Here is a 19800-nt window from a genome sequence, read left to right as displayed (position 1 = left end):
AATGATGGGCTGTACCGAAAAAACTGTAATTTTGTTTTGACTGTCCACAGCACATTCTCCCAAAGGGATTTTGGCTTCTTCAGTTAAGTTTTGGCAAACTCCAGTCTGGCTTTTTTATGTTTCTGTGTCAGCAGTGGGGTCCTTCTGGGTCTTCTACCATAGCATCCCTTTTCATTCAGATGGTGATGCATAGTGCGAGCTAACACAGTTGTACCCTGTGCCTGAAGGTCAGCTTGAATTTGTCTGGAAGTTGATCAAGGTTCTTTATCGACCATTCGAACAATCCTTTGTTGCAATCTTTGACCAATTTTTCTTTCATGCACGCCCAGGGAGATTAGCTACAGTGCCATGGGCTGTAAACTTCTTGACAATGTTGTGCACAGTGGACATAGGAACACTCAGACAATTCTTTGCTGCTCTTTCTCTTCTCCATGCTCCATGTGGCACACAGAGACACATAACAAAAAGGTTGAGTAAATTTTTCACAACTTTAATTGGTTGCCAGTGTGATTTTTCTATTGTCAGAACCAGTTTATTGATACAGGTGAGTTTAATTACAAATTACAGGAGCATCACAAACTTGGAATGCAATTATTTCTTACAATTTGGAAAAGGTGCCAATAATTTTGTCCGGTCCATTTTTAGGGTTTTGCGTGTAATATGTGAAATTTGGCTTTTTGCTTATCCACTTTTTTGTGTCATACCAATACAAACAAAAGAAATAAGCATGAGAATTCCTAAACATTTGTAATTGCAACAATTATCTGGGTGAAGTGGTGCATTATCTGAGAGAAATGCAGGGGTGCCAATATGTTTGGCCATGACTGTATATGACAGTACTCATAATAGAATTGTACAATATACGTTTTGTATATTATTACAAACGTATGAAAGTCAGCTTACTATAGATGCACTTTGACTTGCATTTTCTTTTCAGTGTAGCACCCTCCTAGTTATGTGCTAGTAGAAAGGAATGCCAATAGTACACAAACGAGAGTCAAAAGCTTCAGTAATTAATATGGTGCAAGGAAATATGGACCAGTTCACAAATGTGCATGTCAGCCTTGTGCAGGGGCCATGCTAATCTTCTCTGTATCATTCCAAATTTAGTGTATGTCCTGCCTAAGCGAGAACTGGCATACATATGAAAGTTTACTCTTATTTAATTCTGGAATGTAAGTGAAACTGACATACAGTGAAATACACTTATGGATTTAAATATATATCTTATTAGCAAGAAAAGGATTGTGTGTGCACAAATCTGTAAGATACCATGAAAAGAACTGTATACTTGTCTGAGAAATGTTGGATAAAGACCCGATCATATAGAGAAACAGGATAATGTGTAACTAGGTTATCGTCTATGTAATCGATGGGGTTGGATCCTTGGTTTATATGATGAGGATAGTCAAGTATTTTTTAAATGGACATATAGGAAGTCATCTAAATGGTTTTGAGTTGGCTTTTTGCCACATAGGTGTCAAGTTGAAGGGTATTGTCACAAAATTGGATGGAGAGTAAAATTATAGAAAAAAAAACATAGATTTTTATAAAAGGTTAGCAATAGCAGCCTATATGTTCTATGAGCAAATGTTTACTTTCAGTCAGGTTTTCCAAGGAGAGACTAGGCTGATAGGCATCTCAACATATTTACAGTAAAGTATATGATGAAAGACATTAAGGTCTAACACTTTGAGATTGATGTACTATAAGGTAAATAGACTGCAAGGTATTTGCGCCAGATCTTAGTAAATAAGGAGAAGCCATGCTATAGACTCTCATTAAAAGCCATTTGCAGACTAGTTGGTGAGAGAGTGGTCTAGACTTCAAACAATCCTCATTATAATAGTTTACTAAAAGGTAAATAGACTACAAGGCATTTGCTCCAGAACATAGTAAATAAGGGGAAGCTTTTCCATCATCCAATGATGACTTCCATCATCCAGTTATTTGGAAGCCAAATTACTGTGTTTTTTAATTTTCCTTCTGACTGGCTATTCTTTCCAAAGTGAAGCTTCATCTCATTTACTGAAGAAAATGCCCTTGCAGAGCTCAAGTAGCCATGGCATAAGACTCTCATTATAAGCCATTTGCAGATGGTTGGTGAGAGAGTAGTCCAGACCTCAAACAGTCCTCATTATAATAGTGACAGAACCTTCTTGGGGGTTATTTCCATTATAGATTTAAAGAACCTTAAAGTGGAAATTAACCCTTACATAAGCCCACTGAAATGACAAGCCCCAGGTATGAGCTGTACCTCTTTATCTGCAACCTTCTCTCCTCCAAAGCCTTCTAAAGTACAGAGCAGATCACATTTCTCAACTTCTGAGAGGCAGAGATCTGACATTACCTATATCTATATTGTACCGCGCTCCAAACTATATAAGTGCTCTAAATAAATTATGAATAAATATTGTGTATCACCAATAATTCAATAATAATCTATAACCATAATGCTTAAATCCATAATTGCATAATACTTAAATCCATGATTAAAGTGAATCAAAAAATTCTAATAATATTTGTAAATCAGTGCATAAAAAACTGCGTGCATACAAAACTAATAAAAAGTGAAAAAATGAAAAAATATAAAAAATATATAAAAGAATAAAAAATAAACTGAAAGAAAATTTATATAAGTGAATAATAGTTCAGTTCATACGAATTGAGATAGTAATGTAGTTCAATCTAATCTGCGTAGTAAGTCAATGTTCATGACATGAACCTCTCTCTCTCCTTCCTCCTCTCCTTTCTCCTCAACACAGCTTTTCTCAATAAGGACTTTCTCCTCTAGTTGCTTGGCTTATTCCTCCATAACCGATACATACAGAGAAGGGAAAAAAGAAGAAACATAGTGTCTTATCCTGGGTAACAAATGTTTAATGAGCTTCTGATCTCCCACTCACATGGTATCAACAAAAGTAGCGCTTTGTGTAAATATATCCAAATCCTCCTGCAAACAGCCCTGCAGGTGTGTGTATGTTCACTCGATATACTCGCCGTTCCTCTGTGGATGCGTGATGACGTCACCGCCCCTCCCCTACGCGTTACGCTACAGGGACTCGTAGCTTCCTCTGGGGGATGTAGTTTTTTTTTACATCCCCCAGAGGAAGCTACGAGTCCCTGTAGCGTAACGCGTAGGGGAGGGGCGGTGACGTCATCACGCATCCACAGAGGAACGGCGAGTATATCGAGTGAACATACACACACCTGCAGGGCTGTTTGCAGGAGGATTTGGATATATTTACACAAAGCGCTACTTTTGTTGATACCATGTGAGTGGGAGATCAGAAGCTCATTAAACATTTGTTACCCAGGATAAGACACTATGTTTCTTCTTTTTTCCCTTCTCTGTATGTATCGGTTATGGAGGAATAAGCAAAGCAACTAGAGGAGAAAGTCCTTATTGAGAAAAGCTGTGTTGAGGAGAAAGGAGAGGAGGAAGGAGAGAGAGAGGTTCATGTCATGAACATTGACTTACTACGCAGATTAGATTGAACTACATTACTATCTCAATTCGTATGAACTGAACTATTATTCACTTATATAAATTTTCTTTCAGTTTATTTTTTATTCTTTTATATATTTTTTATATTTTTTATATTTTTTCATTTTTTCACTTTTTATTAGTTTTGTATGCACGCAGTTTTTTATGCACTGATTTACAAATATTATTAGAATTTTTTGATTCACTTTAATCATGGATTTAAGTATTATGCAATTATGGATTTAAGCATTATGGTTATAGATTATTATTGAATTATTGGTGATACACAATATTTATTCATAATTTATTTAGAGCACTTATATAGTTTGGAGCGCGGTACAATATAGATATAGGTAATTAACATCCATACACCTAGAGAGGGTGTAAAAAGTACCTGGCGATCTAAATATCTAATTAAGCACGTTAATTGATTTATTAGTGGTTCACTTCATTCATTATCTAATATTATTTTTAAACACGGAATTAATTGCTTTATTAGTAAGAAAACTTCTAGTGGCTCACAAGTATTTAATTAATTTAGAGATCTGACATTACACATTCCACAGCACAGAGCTAAGGGCTGAGTGTAGGGAATAGACAGCCCTCCCTCTACACAGCCTCACTGGAAAACATTGACATAGTCTCATCTTAGCAAGACTGTCAATCACCTGCTGTGTGCTGGTGGAAGCAGGCCATCACAATGATATGCCTGGTGTCAGAGAAAGCTGCCAGAAGAGACGCATGCAGATTGAAGAGGTAGGAGTTAGTGGCCAGGATCTACACAGGGTACTTTGGACTGAGTCAGGTACACAAACTATATGATTATATGATTTGCATATATTACATTTTAATGGTGTATAACCACTTTAAATAACCCTCTTGCAGAGTATATCTAACTAAAACAGTAGAACACAGAAAAAAACATAATTTTTTTACCCTTTTCCAGTAATATTATTTTGAGAAAAGAATTTTTATTGCAGTTGATAAACTTCTTCCATTCCTGTAAAGGATGTACATGCTGTATATTTGATTAAGAAAAACTTTGGAAGAATTGATTTGATGCTGATTTTCATAGGAAATAAATAAAACAAATGCACATGTTAGCTCCAAGCAAATAACCCCAGCATCTGCAACAAATCTCAGCAAAAAAGAAAAAAGACAGAATGAGATTTGACAAGAGAAGTTAGCTCATTGATTGTTGCCAGATGGATATTTGTTAATACATTAATATAAGCCAGTGACAAATAACTCAGTATAAAGTATGATGTGAGCATTCTAAATCTATTGTTTGACAGAGGTTTGACATAATACATGCAATCAAACATTCACATTTTAGCTAAAATTGATTCAAACATTTAATTGTAGTATGAAACCAAGTTAGTCACAAAAACAAGCACACTGATAACAAACCAAGTGGAATAATTCACTTTGTTGCTCACTTGGTGGCTTTTTTTTTTTCAAAAATAAAAAAAAAACATTTACACATTGGTACCATTACACACATTTTGCTTTCAAAAAAGTGGTCTTTACACAACTGAGCAAGTTTCTGACTTGGAACAAATTATCTTGTTCCAGCAGCTTTCCATAATGGAAATAAGTGGGCAGGAAACATGCACTTTTTTTTTTTTGGTGATACATTGTTCCAGCAGCTGGCGGGTATTTTTTAAATAACAAATATGGCACAGCAGCAGAGCATGATATATGCTGTAAAGAACAATATAATAATTGTCATTCTTTTTTGCTCTCCATTTCCTTTGAAAAACTGCATGTCTCCAATATAAGTGCATTTCCTAACTACCAGATTGAGCTTGTCATATCCTTAATGTCTACTATTTTTTGTTTAAGGGATCTTTGTAATGTCTATTTAACAGATGGCCTGCATGTGATTTTTTTTAAACTAATATTTGTTCTGCAATTTGGCCTCAAGAAAATCTAGCTGTTTCTTTTCACAGCAGCTCTTGCAATTTCAGTCTAAAATAAGAAGAAATTGCTTTGGTGCAGCAATGGTACAAAAAAAGATACAATATTAATATAAATTAATATACAGACCGTCATACATTAGACTGAGATGCAGAAGTTGATTATACTCCTGCCATGCATATTTTGACATGATGGCCTAATCATTTGTAGCCTTGCAAGGGGTAAAATGTTTATTAGGTGTTCTTTTTATTTATACAGAACAAAAGGAAAAGAAGCTTTTGCGGGAAAGATCATGAAATGCAATCTGCTCATTGATATAAAACAGATGCCCTTTTATTTCACAACATTGATGCAGGAAGAGAGTAATATGTGTCAAACTGACTGATAGCAGGAAACCAGAGACTGACAAAAAATACAAAGTTTAACCTAAATCTACAAATATATTCAATTGTTACTTATAACAAAATGTTCTGCAGCTTACATTAAAATTGAGCTTGCACTGGTATGCCTTTCCAGAAAACCCATTCACCACATACAGGTGAAACTAATATATGAGATAGACTCATTACATGCAAAGCAAGATAGTTCAAGCCGTGATTTGTCATAATTGTGATGATTATGGTTTACAGCTCATGAAAACCCCAAATCCACAATCTCAGAAAATTAGAATATTTTGAAAAGGTGCAATATTCTAGGCTCAAAGTGTCCCACTCTAATCGGCTAATTAAGCCATAACACCTGCAAAGGGTCCCTGAGCCTTTAAATGGTCTCTCAGTCTGGTTCAGTAGGAATCACAATCATGGGAAAGACTGCTGACCTGACAGTTGTACAGAAAACCATCATTGACACCCTCCATAAGGAGGGAAAGCCTCAAAAGGTATTTGCAAAAGAATTTGGATGTTCCCAAAGTGCTGTATCAAAGCACATTAATAGAAAGTTATGTGGAAGGGAAAAGTGTGGAAAAAAAAGGTGCACAAGCAGCAGGGATGATCGCAGCCTGGAGAGGATTGTCAGGAAAAGGCCATTCAAAAGTGTTGGGGACTTTCACAAGGAGTGGACTGAGGCTGGAGTCAGTGCATCAAGAGCCAGCACACACAGACGGATCCTGGACATGGGCTTCAAATGCCGTATTCCTCTTGTCAAGCCGCTCCTGAACAACAAACAACGTCAGAAGCGTCTTACCTGAGCTAAAGAAAAACAGACCTGGTCTGTTGCTCAGTGGTCCAAAGTCCTCTTTTCTGATGAGAGCAACTTTTGCATCTCATTTGGAAACCAAGGACCCAGAGTATGAAGGAAGAATGGAGAGGCACACACTGCAAGATGCTTGAAGTCCAGTGTGACGTTTCCACAGTCTGTGTTGATTTGAGGAGCCATGTCATCTGCTGGTGTTGGTCCACTGTGCTTCATTAAGTCCAGGGTCAACGCAGCCATCTACCAGGAGATTTGGGAGCACTTCATGCTTCCTTCCGCAGACAAGCTTTATGGGGATGCTGACTTCATTTTCCAGCAGGACTTGGCACCTGCCCACACTGCCAAAAGCACCAAAACCTCGTTCAATGACCGTGGGATTACTGTGCTTGATTGGCCAGCAAACTTGCCTGACCTGAACCCCATAGATAATCTATGGGGCATTGCCAAGAGAAAGATGAGAGACATGAAACTGAACAATGCAGAAGAGCTGAAAGCCACTATTGAAGCATCCTGGTCTTCCATAACACCTCAGCAGTGCCACATGCTGATAGCTTCCATGCCATGCCGCATTGAGGCAGGAATTGCTGCAAAAGGGGCCCAAACCAAGTACTGAGTACATATGCATGCTTATACTTTTCAGAGGTCCAATATTGTTCTATGTACAATCCTTGTTTTATTGATTGCATGTAATATTCTAATTTTCTGAGATTGTGGATTTGGGGTTTTTATGAGCTGTAAGCCATAATCATCACAATTATGACAAATCACGTCTTGAACTATCTTGCTTTGCATGTAATGAGTCTATCTCATATATTAGTTTCACCTTTTAAGTTGCAGTACTGAAATAAATGAACTTTTGCACGATATTCTAATTTTTCGAGTTTCACTTGTAGCTGTTTCATTGGAGTCTCCCTCCTGTCTACCTACCCTCACTAGGGTTATAATTCTTCCTTCTGAAATACTTATCAAAATTGTTTTAGAACAAGGTAGACACTGAAAAAAAGTTAGTCACAGTGATCAGTGTGTATATTAGTGGCACCATATACAGTATGACAACATTAACTGCGTTTAACCCTGGATGAAACTCATTACTTTTTACTGAATGGAAATAACAGCTATAATTCTATTAACCACTTGCCCTCCTGAGGATTTACCCCCCCTTCCTGACCAGGCCATTTTTTCCATTACGGTGCTACGTTACTTTAACTGACAATTGCACGGTTATGCAATGCTGCACCTAAATTAAATTTTCGTCCTTTCTTTCCCATTAATTGAGCTTTATTTCAGTGGTATTTAATCGCCTGTGCATTTTTTATCTTTTGCGCTATAAACAAAAAATAAGACCGATAATTTTGAGAAAAAAAACAATATTTTGGGTATTAACAAGACAAGAGCTGTGTCACAATCAGAAACAAGATGGGTTTACGAATTAGACACTTTACACCCCAGAGGACACAATATCGAGATTGACGTTAATTGCTTTATAGCTAACAGTTAGGATCCTATGCTTTTATTGAAAAATTCTCTTTTAATATATATTTTTTACTGATTATTTATTCAAGATTGACATATATACCTTTGACGCTTCTATGTTATTATATGTAATCTTTGCTATTCTATTCATTTTATGCATTTTTATGCTATCCTAGTCTATATTTTATGAAACATTATTTTAGTGTAACTGGCCATATCATTATGATTTTATATATCAACATACTTATATTACTCAAGTATTTATATTCTTGGTATGGATTGTTGCACTTTTAGCACCTTTATATGCCATGGATAAATCTGTATTAATTCTGATGATGAAGGATTGAATATCAGGACCGCATATGGTCATTCTGATCACCCATCTAGGATTGGTTACCAATTATGGCAATTATTTGTGCTATGTGCTTTGATTGCTGGGTGCAGCTTTAATCTTAACCACCAGTATCTTTGGCAAATATGGTGTCTGGAAATATGAAGATTGTTTGAATTGTCAGGTCTCTCGGATAATGGCAGTGGTTTCACACATATATATGACTTCCAACTCCAGAACGGTCATTGATGCAATTATATACAAGGATTTTCCCCTAACCATGTTTTAGGACACACTATTATTAACCTTTGACCACAATTTATCTTATATTTCATATTATGCTTATATGCTTAAATGTGATTTTTATGTGTCCGGAGCACCTCCATATGCCGTGGATAAGTTAGCATTACCTTCCCTATGTATCACCATCCCTGGTGATAAAAGTACTTGTCAAGGGGTTCTGGCTAGAGATGAGCGAATCGAAGTAGGCGAAGTGGAATTCGAGTCGAATATTGGAAAATTTTCGATTCGCGCCGAATCCGAAAAATAGCCTACTTCGGACGCGCGAATCGAAATTTTTCCTAAAATGGCGGCGGACATGTGCGGCGACGGAGCGGGGATGTCTGGGAAGGCGCGCAGACAAGGCGCGCTGACCCATAATGCATTCCTTAATGACATGTGATCGCATTAGCCAATCAGCAGCCAGGCAGCCAGCACTGTGTAATGGTCGAGCTATAAATAGCGGCCATTTTAGAATTCTTCATTTGCCTGCAGTCATTCAAGAGAGGCAGACCGCTCTGTATTAGGGACAGAGTTAGGGCCACAGAAACGTTACTTGGGGACAGAGAAACGTTACTTAGGAACAGAGAAGCATTACTCAGGGACACAGAATTGTTAATGAGGGCCACAGAATCGTTACTTAGGGCCAAAGAAACGCTAGTTAGGGCCACAGAATTGTTACTCAGGGACAGACAGAATTGTTACTGAGTGCCAGAGAATTGTTACTTAGGGCCACAGAAACGTTAGTTAGGGCCACAGAATTGTTACTCAGGGACAGACACAGAATTGTTACTGAGGGCCACATAACTGTTACTTAGGGCCACAGAAACGTTATTAGGGCCACAGAATTGTTACTCAGGGACAGACAGAATTGTTACTGAGTGCCAGAGAATTGTTACTTAGGGCCACAGAAACGTTAGTTAGGGCCACAGAATTGTTACTCAGGGACAGACACAGAATTGTTACTGAGGGCCACAGAACTGTTACTGAGGGCCACAGAAACGTTAGTTAGGGCCACAGAATTGTTACTCAGGGACAGACACAGAATTGTTACTGAGGGCCACAGAACTGTTACTTAGGGCCACAGAAACGTTAGTTAGGGCCACAGAATTGTTACTCAGGGACAGGGACAGAATTGTTACTGAGGGCCACAGAATTGTTACTTAGGGCCACAGAATTGTTACTCAGGGACAGACAGAATTGTTACTGAGTGCCAGAGAATTGTTACTTAGGGCCACAGAAACGTTAGTTAGGGCCACAGAATTGTTACTCAGGGACACAGAATTGTTACTGAGGGCCACAGAATTGTTACTTAGGGCCACAGAAACGTTACTCAGGGACACAGAATTGTTACTGAGGGAAGAACTGTTACTTAGGGAGACAGAAACGTTAGTTAGGGCCACAGAATTGTTACTCAGGGACAGACACAGAATTGTTACTGAGGGCCACAGAATTGTTACTTAGGGCCACAGAAACGTTACTCAGGGACACAGAATTGTTACTGAGGGCCACAGAACCGTTACTTAGGGCCACAGAATTGTTACTCAGGGACAGACACAGAATTGTTACTCAGGGACACAGAATTGTTACTGAGGGCCACAGAACCGTTACTTAGGGCCACAGAAACGTTACTCAGGGACACAGAATTGTTACTGAGGGCCACATAACCGTTACTTAGGGCCACATAATTGTTACTCAGGGACAGACACAGAATTGTTACTGAGGGACACAGAATTATTACTGAGGGCCACAACCGTTACTTAGGGCCACAGAATTGTTACTCAGGGACACAGAATTGTTACTGAGGGCCACAGAACCGTTACTTAGGGCCACAGAATTGTTACTCAGGGACACAGAATTGTTACTGAGGGCCACAGAACCGTTACTTAGGGCCACAGAATTGTTACTCAGGGACAGACACAGAATTGTTACTGAGGGACACAGAATCGTTAATCAGGGATACAGAATTGTTACTGAGGGCCACAGAACCGTTACTTAGGGCCACATAAAAGTTAATCAGGGACACAGAATTGTTACTGAGGGCCACAGAACCGTTACTCAGGGACACAGAATTGTTACTGAGGGCCACAGAACTGTTACTTAGGGAGACAGAAACGTTAGTTAGGGCCACAGAATTGTTACTTAGGGCCACAGAATTGTTACTCAGGGACAGACAGAATTGTTACTGAGTGCCAGAGAATTGTTACTTAGGGCCACAGAAACGTTAGTTAGGGCCACAGAATTGTTACTCAGGGACAGCCACAGAATTGTTACTGAGGGCCACAGAATTGTTACTTAGGGCCACAGAAACGTTACTCAGGGACACAGAATTGTTACTGAGGGCCACAGAACTGTTACTTAGGGAGACAGAAACGTTAGTTAGGGCCACAGAATTGTTACTCAGGGACAGACACAGAATTGTTACTGAGGGCCACAGAATTGTTACTTAGGGCCACAGAAACGTTACTCAGGGACACAGAATTGTTACTGAGGGCCACAGAACCGTTACTTAGGGCCACAGAATTGTTACTCAGGGACAGACACAGAATTGTTACTGAGGGCCACAGAATTGTTACTTAGGGCCACAGAAACGTTACTCAGGGACACAGAATTGTTACTGAGGGCCACAGAACCGTTACTTAGGGCCACAGAATTGTTACTCAGGGACAGACACAGAATTGTTACTCAGAGACACAGAATTGTTACTGAGGGCCACAGAACCGTTACTTAGGGCCACAGAAACGTTACTCAGGGACACAGAATTGTTACTGAGGGCCACATAACCGTTACTTAGGGCCACATAATTGTTACTCAGGGACAGACACAGAATTGTTACTGAGGGACACAGAATTATTACTGAGGGCCACAACCGTTACTTAGGGCCACAGAATTGTTACTCAGGGACACAGAATTGTTACTGAGGGCCACAGAACCGTTACTTAGGGCCACAGAATTGTTACTCAGGGACAGACACAGAATTGTTACTGAGGGACACAGAATTGTTACTGAGGGACACATAACTGTTACTTAGGGCCACAGAAACGTTATTAGGGCCACAGAATTGTTACTCAGGGACAGACAGAATTGTTACTGAGTGCCAGAGAATTGTTACTTAGGGCCACAGAAACGTTAGTTAGGGCCACAGAATTGTTACTCAGGGACAGACACAGAATTGTTACTGAGGGCCACAGAACTGTTACTGAGGGCCACAGAAACGTTAGTTAGGGCCACAGAATTGTTACTCAGGGACAGACACAGAATTGTTACTGAGGGCCACAGAACTGTTACTTAGGGCCACAGAAACGTTAGTTAGGGCCACAGAATTGTTACTCAGGGACAGGGACAGAATTGTTACTGAGGGCCACAGAATTGTTACTTAGGGCCACAGAATTGTTACTCAGGGACAGACAGAATTGTTACTGAGTGCCAGAGAATTGTTACTTAGGGCCACAGAAACGTTAGTTAGGGCCACAGAATTGTTACTCAGGGACAGCCACAGAATTGTTACTGAGGGCCACAGAATTGTTACTTAGGGCCACAGAAACGTTACTCAGGGACACAGAATTGTTACTGAGGGCCACAGAACTGTTACTTAGGGAGACAGAAACGTTAGTTAGGGCCACAGAATTGTTACTCAGGGACAGACACAGAATTGTTACTGAGGGCCACAGAATTGTTACTTAGGGCCACAGAAACGTTACTCAGGGACACAGAATTGTTACTGAGGGCCACAGAACCGTTACTTAGGGCCACAGAATTGTTACTCAGGGACAGACACAGAATTGTTACTCAGGGACACAGAATTGTTACTGAGGGCCACAGAACCGTTACTTAGGGCCACAGAAACGTTACTCAGGGACACAGAATTGTTACTGAGGGCCACATAACCGTTACTTAGGGCCACATAATTGTTACTCAGGGACAGACACAGAATTGTTACTGAGGGACACAGAATTATTACTGAGGGCCACAACCGTTACTTAGGGCCACAGAATTGTTACTCAGGGACACAGAATTGTTACTGAGGGCCACAGAACCGTTACTTAGGGCCACAGAATTGTTACTCAGGGACACAGAATTGTTACTGAGGGCCACAGAACCGTTACTTAGGGCCACAGAATTGTTACTCAGGGACAGACACAGAATTGTTACTGAGGGACACAGAATCGTTAATCAGGGATACAGAATTGTTACTGAGGGCCACAGAACCGTTACTTAGGGCCACATAAAAGTTAATCAGGGACACAGAATTGTTACTGAGGGCCACAGAACCGTTACTCAGGGACACAGAATTGTTACTGAGGGCCACAGAACTGTTACTTAGGGAGACAGAAACGTTAGTTAGGGCCACAGAATTGTTACTTAGGGCCACAGAATTGTTACTCAGGGACAGACAGAATTGTTACTGAGTGCTAGAGAATTGTTACTTAGGGCCACAGAAACGTTAGTTAGGGCCACAGAATTGTTACTCAGGGACAGCCACAGAATTGTTACTGAGGGCCACAGAATTGTTACTTAGGGCCACAGAAACGTTACTCAGGGACACAGAATTGTTACTGAGGGCCACAGAACTGTTACTTAGGGAGACAGAAACGTTAGTTAGGGCCACAGAATTGTTACTCAGGGACAGACACAGAATTGTTACTGAGGGCCACAGAATTGTTACTTAGGGCCACAGAAACGTTACTCAGGGACACAGAATTGTTACTGAGGGCCACAGAACCGTTACTTAGGGCCACAGAATTGTTACTCAGGGACAGACACAGAATTGTTACTGAGGGCCACAGAATTGTTACTTAGGGCCACAGAAACGTTACTCAGGGACACAGAATTGTTACTGAGGGCCACAGAACCGTTACTTAGGGCCACAGAATTGTTACTCAGGGACAGACACAGAATTGTTACTCAGAGACACAGAATTGTTACTGAGGGCCACAGAACCGTTACTTAGGGCCACAGAAACGTTACTCAGGGACACAGAATTGTTACTGAGGGCCACATAACCGTTACTTAGGGCCACATAATTGTTACTCAGGGACAGACACAGAATTGTTACTGAGGGACACAGAATTATTACTGAGGGCCACAACCGTTACTTAGGGCCACAGAATTGTTACTCAGGGACACAGAATTGTTACTGAGGGCCACAGAACCGTTACTTAGGGCCACAGAATTGTTACTCAGGGACAGACACAGAATTGTTACTGAGGGACACAGAATTGTTACTGAGGGACACAGAATTATTACTGAGGGCCACAACCGTTACTTAGGGCCACAGAATTGTTACTCAGGGACACAGAATTGTTACTGAGGGCCACAGAACCGTTACTTAGGGCCACAGAATTGTTACTCAGGGACACAGAATTGTTACTGAGGGCCACAGAACTGTTACTTAGGGCCACAGAATTGTTACTCAGGGACACAGAATTGTTACTGAGGGCCACAGAACTGTTACTTAGGGCCACAGAAAGGTTACTCTGGGACACAGAATTGTTACTGAGGGCCACATAACTGTTACTTAGGGCCACAGAATTGTTACTCGGACAGACACAGAATTGTTACTCAGGGACACAGAATTGTTACTGAGGGCCACAGAACCATTACTTAGGGCCACATAAACGTTAATCAGGGACACAGAATTGTTACTGAGGGCCACAGAACCGTTACTTAGGGCCACAGAATTGTTACTCAGGGACAGACACAGAATTGTTACTGAGGGACACAGAATTGTTACTGAGGGCCACAGAACCGTTACTTAGGGCCACAGAATTGTTACTCAGGGACAGACACAGAATTGTTACTCAGGGACACAGAATTGTTACTCAGGGACACAGAATCGTTGAATTAAAGAGTATGTCAGACAACATGCAGAGGAGTGGCAGAGGAGGCAATGTTTTAGGAGCGAGCAGACGTGGCAGCAGAGGAAGGGGTCGAGGCAGCACTATTCGCAGCCAGAGGCCAGTGCTCCCGGTGTCATCCAGCGGTCGTGTCTCCACCGACAACCCTGCCGTCGTCGATTGGTTGGCTCGGTCGTCTTCCTCTTCCCAGGTCACCTCTGACACCTACAGCCAACGGTCGGTGGGTACGTCAGACACAACCGTTAGTTGGCATGGCCCGGGACCAAGCCCACTGAAATCACGTGTCCTCTACCTGCCCCTGTCCTTTGGTGTTCCCTCACCAAGCAAAGTATCGCATGCTGTGGGCTCAGCCCCACTGTACAGTGAGGAAGAGCTAACAGAGGGCGGTCAGGAACGGGGGGAGACATCCGCCTTTTCAGCAGCCAGGCGAAGAAGTAGTGGCTCGGTAGCCGATCTAGAGACAGGTCTGTCTCCTGACCCAGACGCAGCCGAGGGGGCTAGTAGTGAGGCGGAGACCCTACTTGATGATGAGGAGGTTGATCGCACTTGGCAGCCTCGTCGTCATCAGGCAATTTCTTCCGCATCATCAGGAGAAGAGGGTGGCAGCTTGGCAGCGAGCGAAACAGTCGGTGGGTTGCCCAGGAGACAGCAGCAGGGTCGCAGCAGTGTCAGTGGAGCCGAACGGCCACGGAGTAGAGCACCAGCTCCACTGCAGCCTACCACCACGGCCAGTAGTGGTGCCGGTGTGCACGGAGGAAGCAGCAGTCAGCCAGTGAGGAGTATCTGGGGCAAAGTTTCCTACTCGGCGGTGTGGCAATTTTTTGTCAAGCTGCCCGAGGAAGTAAACGTAGCCGTATGTCGACTATGTGGCCAGAAAGTCAAGCGTGGCCAGGGGGCCCATGTTGGGACTACAGCGTTGCGGCAGCATATGCAGCGTCGCCATTTGGTGGCCTGGGAAAACCGTGATAAAGATACGGCGGTTCTGCCCGCCCCAGCCCCCGCTCCATCACCCGCTCCGTTACTTGCTCCGTCACCCGACGTCAATCGCCCTCCATCAGCCAGTCAAGGCTCCAACACCTCTGCTGAGGGGAGTTGTCGCTCGTTGGCATCTTCCGCTCGTTCAGATGCTCCTTCTCCTGCTACTCCTCTTCACGGATTCCGTCAGCAGTCTTTCTTGGAATCCGTTTCCAAGAGACAACAGTTTGCGAGCACGCACCCGACGGTGCAAAAGCTGAACGTCCTCCTGTCCAAGTTGCTGGTGCTGCAGTCCCTCCCTTTCCAAGTGGTGGACTCAGCACCTTTCCGAGAAATGATGGCTTGTGCCGCGCCGCGGTGGAGTGCCAAGCCGTCATTTCTTCGCCAAAAAGGCAGTGCCAGCCCTGCATTCACATGTAGAAGACATGGTGGGCCAGTCTTTGAGCATGTCGGTCTCTGCCAAAGTGCACGGCAGGGCCGACGTGTGGAGCTGTAACTACGGTCAGGGACAGTACATGTCATTTACGGCCCACTGGGTGAACGTGGTGCCGTCACAGCCGCACCAGCAACTTGGACAGGTCACGCCGCTTTTGCCTCCACTTTTGCACGTCCTTGGTCCGGCAAAGATGTCCGCCTCTACCACCTCTTCTTCCGCCGTGTCCTCAGCCGCCACCCCCGTGCCAAGTCCCATTACCCGACCGGCATATCACATGTGCAGGGCGCAACGGTGTCACGCTGTGCTGCACCTGGTATGCCTTGGCGAACGTAGTCACACAGGGGAGGAACTTCTCAGTGTAATGAACAGAGAAATCGACAGATGGCTGTCTCCGCGCAAACTGAAAATCGGAACCATGTTGACCGACAACGGAAAGAACATGGTGTCTGCTCTGCGTCAAGGAAGATTGTGCCATGCGCCATGCATGGCTCACGTGTTCAATCTGGTTGTCAAGCGGTTCCTAAAATCCACCATCCCACTGCAAGACATCCTTAAAATGTCACGTAAACTTTGCATGCATTTCAGCCATTCCTACACCGCAAAGCACACCCTCCTTCAGCTGCAGCGGCAGAACGGAATTCCACAGCATCGCCTGATCTGCGACGTTGCAACAAGGTGGAATTCAACCCTACACATGTTAGACCGCCTTTACGAACAGCGAAAGGCCATCACCGATTTCCTGATGTTACAAGCGGATAAAGGTACTCCCCTGTCTAACTTTGATGTCAGCCATTGGCAGCTCATGCGTGACACCTGCCGCTTGCTCAGGCCCTTTGAGGAGGCCACGCTATTCGTGAGTCGGCAGGACTATGGGATGAACGACGTCATTCCTCTGTTGCACGTCCTGGAACAAATGCTGTTAACAATGGCTGGTCAGGGTGCGGTAGACGTGGCGCACAGATCTCAACGCCACATGACCCCTGTGGGGGCAGGACAGGAAGAAGAGGAGGAGGTAGAGGAGGACATTTGTGCTCAGGAATTATTGAGTGAAATGGGTGGTTTTTCCACTCAGCGGACAGGAGTGGAGGAGCAGGAGCATCTGGTAGAGGAGGAGGAGGAGGAGACAGAGGACCCAGACGCACCGTGGCAGTATGCTGTGGAGATGGAGGCAGGGAGTCCCTCGCATTCCTTGGCACAAATGGCCCATAGCATGCTCGGTTGCTTGCGTAGCGACAGCCGAATAATAACCATCAGACAGAGGGATGACTTTTGGCTGTCCACCTTGTTGGACCCTCGCTACCGTTCAAAAATGGTGGCCTTTTTCACACCTGCTGAGAGGGAGGCCAAAATAACGTACTATAAAAACCACCTATGTAGTCAGTTGGTCTCTGCCTTTCTGCGCCAACGTCCATCCTCAGACACTGTGGGCCCTGTGCGCTCGCATTCCGCTGCCATGGCAGCAGGGGAGGGGTGGGGTGGTAGGAGCAGTGGCAGCTCCACCAGCAGCGGCTGCCAAAGTCTGCAGTCGATGATGAGTAGCTTTCTTCACCAGCGCAGTGAGGAAACTACTAACCAGCCGCAGCAGCAGAAGCAGCAGCAGCAGCAGCAGCAGCATCAGGTGGACCTGGAGCAGGACCTCAAACAAAAGGCTTGGGCCTACTTGGACAGCACCCTGCCAACCGAGGTAGACAATCCCCTTGACTACTGGGCAACGAAACTTGACCTTTGGCCCCAACTAGCTGAATTTGCCCTTGAAAGGCTGTCATGCCCGGCCAGTAGCGTGGCATCGGAGCGCGTGTTTAGTGCGGCAGGAGGTATTGTAACTCCGCGGAGGACACGACTGTCCACCCAAAGTGTGGAGAGACTCACGTTTGTGAAAATGAATCAGGCGTGGATTAGTCTGGATTTCAAACCACCAGTTCCTGACACAACTGACTAAATCCGCCATGAATCATGCCTCAAACATGTGCCACTTTCAGGTCTCCTCACACACTGCTGGTGTGTTCCATTTTTTGTCATAGGGTGCTGGCAGATTACGGGCCTCCCATAGCTGCTGCCAGGCCCCTAATCTGCCATGGGCCCCTATACCGCCTCCTCATGTTGCTGCCAGGTCCACAGTCTCTTATGCCATGTGCCACTTTCAGGTCTCCTCACACTGCTGGTGTGTTCAATTTTTTGACATAGGGTGCTGGCAGATTACGGGCCTCCCATAGCTGCTGCCAGGCCCCTAATCTGCCATGGGCCCCTATATACCGCCTCCTCATGCTGCTGCCAAGTCCAGAGTCTGTCATGGGTCCCTGTACGGCCTCCCATTGCTGCTGTCTCCATCGCCACACTCTGCCATGTGCCACTTTCAGGTCTCCTCACACACTGCTGGTGTGTTGAATTTTTTGACATAGGGTGCTGGCAGATTACGGGCCTCCTATAGCTGCTGCCAGGCCCCTAATCTGCCATAGGCCCCTATATACCGCCTCCTCATGCTGCTGCCAAGTCCAGAGTCTGTCATGGGTCCCTGTACGGCCTCCCATTGCTGCTGTCTCCATCGCCACACTCTGCCATGTGCCACTTTCAGGTCTCCTCACACACTGCTGGTGTGTTGAATTTTTTGACATAGGGTGCTGGCAGATTACGGGCCTCCTATAGCTGCTGCCAGGCCCCTAATCTGCCATAGGCCCCTATATACCGCCTCCTCATGCTGCTGCCAGGTCCAGAGTCTCTCGTGGGTCCCTGTACGGCCTCCCATTGCTGCTGTCTCCATCGCCACACTCTGCCATGTGCCACTTTCAGGTCTCCTCACACTGCTGGTGTTTTCCATTTTTTGTCATAGGGTGCTGGCAGATTACGGGCCTCCCATAGCTGCTGCCAGGCCCCTAATCTGCCATGGGCCCCTATATACCGCCTCCTCATGCTGCTGCCAAGTCCAGAGTCTGTCATGGGTCCCTGTACGGCCTCCCATTGCTGCTGTCTCCATCGCCACACTCTGCCATGTGCCACTTTCAGGTCTCCTCACACACTGCTGGTGTGTTGAATTTTTTGACATAGGGTGCTGGCAGATTACGGGCCTCCTATAGCTGCTGCCAGGCCCCTAATCTGCCATAGGCCCCTATATACCGCCTCCTCATGCTGCTGCCAAGTCCAGAGTCTGTCATGGGTCCCTGTACGGCCTCCCATTGCTGCTGTCTCCATCGCCACACTCTGCCATGTGCCACTTTCAGGTCTCCTCACACACTGCTGGTGTGTTGAATTTTTTGACATAGGGTGCTGGCAGATTACGGGCCTCCTATAGCTGCTGCCAGGCCCCTAATCTGCCATAGGCCCCTATATACCGCCTCCTCATGCTGCTGCCAGGTCCAGAGTCTCTCATGGGTCCCTGTACGGCCTCCCATTGCTGCTGTCTCCATCGCCACACTCTGCCATGTGCCACTTTCAGGTCTCCTCACACTGCTGGTGTTTTCCATTTTTTGTCATAGGGTGCTGGCAGATTACGGGCCTCCCATAGCTGCTGCCAGGCCCCTAATCTGCCATGGGCCCCTATATACCGCCTCCTCATGCTGCTGCCAAGTCCAGAGTCTGTCATGGGTCCCTGTACGGCCTCCCATTGCTGCTGTCTCCATCGCCACACTCTGCCATGTGCCACTTTCAGGTCTCCTCACACACTGCTGGTGTGTTGAATTTTTTGACATAGGGTGCTGGCAGATTACGGGCCTCCTATAGCTGCTGCCAGGCCCCTAATCTGCCATAGGCCCCTATATACCGCCTCCTCATGCTGCTGCCAAGTCCAGAGTCTGTCATGGGTCCCTGTACGGCCTCCCATTGCTGCTGTCTCCATCGCCACACTCTGCCATGTGCC

The 19800-nt window shown here is 44.5% G+C and overlaps 1 non-coding gene across 1 annotated transcript; it reads right to left on the bottom strand.

Moving 5' to 3' along the window:
• Positions 1-1027: 1027 nt before the first annotated feature.
• LOC149472956 (U6 spliceosomal RNA) lies at positions 1028-1134 on the bottom strand. Its single transcript, XR_016314159.1, has one exon. It is a non-coding gene; the product is annotated as a U6 spliceosomal RNA (small nuclear RNA).
• Positions 1135-19800: the final 18666 nt, after the last annotated feature.

Source organism: Staurois parvus, unplaced genomic scaffold (genome assembly GCF_062004578.1).
Source record: "Staurois parvus isolate SC_StPar_1 unplaced genomic scaffold, SC_StPar_1.0 ptg000019l, whole genome shotgun sequence".
NCBI lineage: Eukaryota > Metazoa > Chordata > Amphibia > Anura > Ranidae > Staurois > Staurois parvus.
Note: the sequence above shows the minus strand (reverse complement) of the source record. Positions and strands in the feature narration are given on the sequence as shown.